Below are 3,891 nucleotides of genomic sequence, written 5' to 3'. Positions count from 1 at the left end.
AAACCCTGTAAGGTATGTTCAAACGATGGATGAAAATAATATTTTGAGCATTTTTAATTTCAAAAGTTCGAAAAATCAATAGCCCAATCGGCTAGTACCCATTGAAATTCAGTAGCCCGAAACAAGATCAACTAGCTCCGGGCTAGTGCGAATTTCGAACATTGTAGAGTTATCAATAATATGCATATTCTACATGGAAAAGTGTCATAATTCTTATAAAATGCAAGTGATACAGTTGTCTCTCTTGTAGTTTAGGTTGGGGTCATGTTGGTTAAGAAATATGCAAAATATGGAAGCAATATGTCAAGGACATAATAAATATTTGGGGTGGTACGCAAACTATAACATTTGCACGCTAACGCCAATGCCGGGGTGAGTAGGATAGCTCCACTTTATATATTTCATATATAAAGTCGAGCTAAAAGTAAATATACTATATTATTAACAACAAGCTTACCTCAATCACACAACTTTAATGCAATGCTTATAACATAAAGTTACAATGATATTTCATTGATTAAACTAACTTATTACTATTGGTTGCCTGCACTGGCAACCATCTTTAGTATTTTGGTTGCCCAGATAAAGAATAACGAGCCCAGAAATATGTACATGTGTATATTATACTTTCTTTTAATAAAATAATAGATAAATAAATAAATTTGCTGACATTGCACTACTCAATGTTTGATGTTTTATTATGAGCCCTGAATTTATTATTTCCTATTCCTAAATAATGAATGTTATTTAACTAGTATTGATCCATGGTGGTCAATTGTTATTCAATTTTTATTGCACTGAATTGTTTTAAGCTTTAAAAAAAAAACAAGTTGCTCCGGCCGGACTATCAACTTTGGAAATTGAGTTGCCCAGGCCAAAACTACTTGTCCTGGGCTCACGGGAAACCACTAATTTTCATCCCTGTATACCCTTTCATTTTCTGTTCTTCCATCCTATTCTCAAAATGAATTTTAAACCACAATACTTTATAATAACATTTGTATTGAATGCTAACCATATTATGACCCAAAAAACAATTTTACAAACCCGTAATCCAGTCGCAGCGAGTTTTTTTTATTTAGTTTACCATTATCAGTGTTCTCTGTAAGACCGGCAGCGGGCCATTTCGCCGGTTACATTTACTCTAGACGCCAACTACTTTCCCCAAGTATATCAAGTAAAATGTCACAAATGCTTTAGTTTTACTGCATTGTTGCTGGCCATATAACTGGCTACTCAATTTTTTTTGGAAAACACTGAATTATGCATGACAAACACACAAAACTTAAAATCTTAGATTTGTTTTTAAAATAAATTGACACTTACAGTCTTGTCGCCATTAAAATCCCAAGATTCAAATAATGTTCCACGAGATACGTCAACAATTGCTTAATCAAATGAATGAAAAATAAAAGTAAACAAAGCCGGATTTTACATAAATTCCAGGTTGATAACACAACAAGGTAAAGGTACCTTGTAGTCGGTGAGATATTATAATAATACAGTTAGTAAGGCTCGTACCCTGGGTACGGTAAATATACTAAAATGTACCCGGGAATTTTAACACTTAATCGGTTGTTGTCGGCTATTTTGTACAAATATTAATATATGGTCACATTTATGTCAATTTTCTGTTCAATGGCATTTATATTATCAAAACTCATTGTTAAATCATTAATGTGATTTAATTTTAAATCTATTAAATTGTTAAAAGTCGCATCATTGTATGACGTCGTCAAGTATAATATTTTCCGCGACGTTGCACATTAACTTTTTACCCGCCATAGATTTTTTTAAAGAAACATTATTTGGTTTGCGAGGTCAGGGGTCAGATCAAAAAATTCCAAATAGTGCAGGGTCGCACATAATGCTCATAGCTACCATGTGTTTAAGTTTCATGGTTCTAGTGCTTATGGTGTAAGAGATAGTGGCTAGGACAGGACTGATGGTGGAGATACCACAATGAACCTGTTAACAGCCAACTAACGCTGCCAACAAAGCACAAGCTTTACGTGTCAGGATGTGGCACTATCTATACAAACTGCATAAGAAATAACAAGACGCTTAGGGTTTGAGGGACACCAAACCTGATTATGAGTCTTCCACACCTTAAGCATCTAACCCTTTGCATGCTGGGAAATTTGTCGTCTGCTAAAATGTCGTCTGCTGAATTTCTAAAATTAGCATTTTCTTCGATTTTTATCAAAGAATACTATCAGATAGCAAACAGTTTGGATCCTGATGAGACGCCACGTTGTGTGGCGTCTCATCTGGATCCAAACTGTTTTCAAAGGCCTTTAAATTCGGTTCCCCGCACTGAAAGGGTTTAAATATACTTATTTGCTTGTGTACATGTACCTGATAATAAATTATTATTATTACCCTGTTTTGGCATCAACAAGCTTTAATATCAATTGGCCCTCAAATTTTGCACATAAACGCTACACGATCAACCAATATGCCTTTTCATTTCAAGTTGGAAAGCAATTTAGCCCTTATTCGGCCATAATAGGGTGGAGGATCAATTTAAAATACAACTATTCCAGATACAAAATATTAATTCATTTATTTAATGCACTTATTTTCTTCTCTTTTGCTACTAAATGACCAGTCATATTTTGCACTAGCAGATGATATTTCTTTTTTTACATATGAAAGGTAAAAAGAAATTCAAGCAGCATTTTATAATATAAATTTAAAAATGCACTAAATCATGCACTTAAAAACAATATTATTGTGATTCTGTTATTTATAATCATATTAATAATGCCTCATTTTCTCCATTTTATGGTTTACTATCTATTTTTCCCAATTTTATGGTTTATCTTGCTTATTTTCTGAATTCAAAAGGCACTGGCTTAAAAAAACTGTCTATGCATGTAACTGTATATTGAAATCTCATTATGAGTGATTATAAATGCATGATAAAATTCTAACATGTTATGTTATAGATAATCTATATTGTTGGTAATTTTTCCTAAACATTATTAGCCACCGTTGTGGTCAAACATATTTTTTGTTTTATTAATGACGTTGTTTCACAGATTACTGTAACAGAGCTACAGATTAGGTGCGCATTTGTGTAAATACCCAATGTAAAATTGCCGATTACGCATAGAAAAATAAAACCATGCGTTCCGAAACCCAATTGAAATTGTCGATTAGGCATATCATATTTTTCCTTTGCATATTGAGTAAATCTGTCCCGGAAATACCCTCGTCCGAAATACCCGGATTCTTTCCGCTTTGTCCAAGCGCTTTCAGTATACGTGTTATTGTTGTGAAAATGTAGATGTTAATGTTATACTTGTTATGTACAAACTGACTTAAAATAAAATTTGTATTTGTATATTTGTATACCATGTGCTCAAGTGTTTTCAAATTCAGAATGACATTTCCCGGTATTTTAGAATATTCTGGCTTGTGTTGTTAACAAATTGTAGTGTAAATACAAACTCAAAGTAAATATTTAAAACTACCCGATTCACACTGAAATCAGTTTTATAATCCACCAGACGTATGTTGTTAATCACAAATAATAGATTTCAGAAAACAAAGGCAATGTTTACAATATTAGCAAAAGATGTCAAGGATGATCCGACAGTATCCAAATGAAAACTAGTCTTGGACAAAGCGACAATGGCTTCAAAATTGTGAATTTCAGACTGATGAGAGTTATTTCATCTATTGTTAGATGCATTTGAAACATTTAAACCTTAATACATTCCTCGATGCAGTAATTTATATTCATTCACCAATATATGTAGAAATGTATCCAAGAAAATGAGTATTCTTTGATTTATAGCGTGACATAAATATGTTACGACTCTGGTTGACTTTCGATACAGAGTTGGCTTCAGAGTACAGGTATGTCAATACCATATAAATTGT

The sequence above is a fragment of the Dreissena polymorpha genome, chromosome 16 (assembly GCF_020536995.1).
Source record: "Dreissena polymorpha isolate Duluth1 chromosome 16, UMN_Dpol_1.0, whole genome shotgun sequence".
Lineage (NCBI taxonomy): Eukaryota > Metazoa > Mollusca > Bivalvia > Myida > Dreissenidae > Dreissena > Dreissena polymorpha.
The sequence above is the reverse complement of the archived record's forward strand: the minus strand, read 5'-3'. Positions refer to the sequence as shown.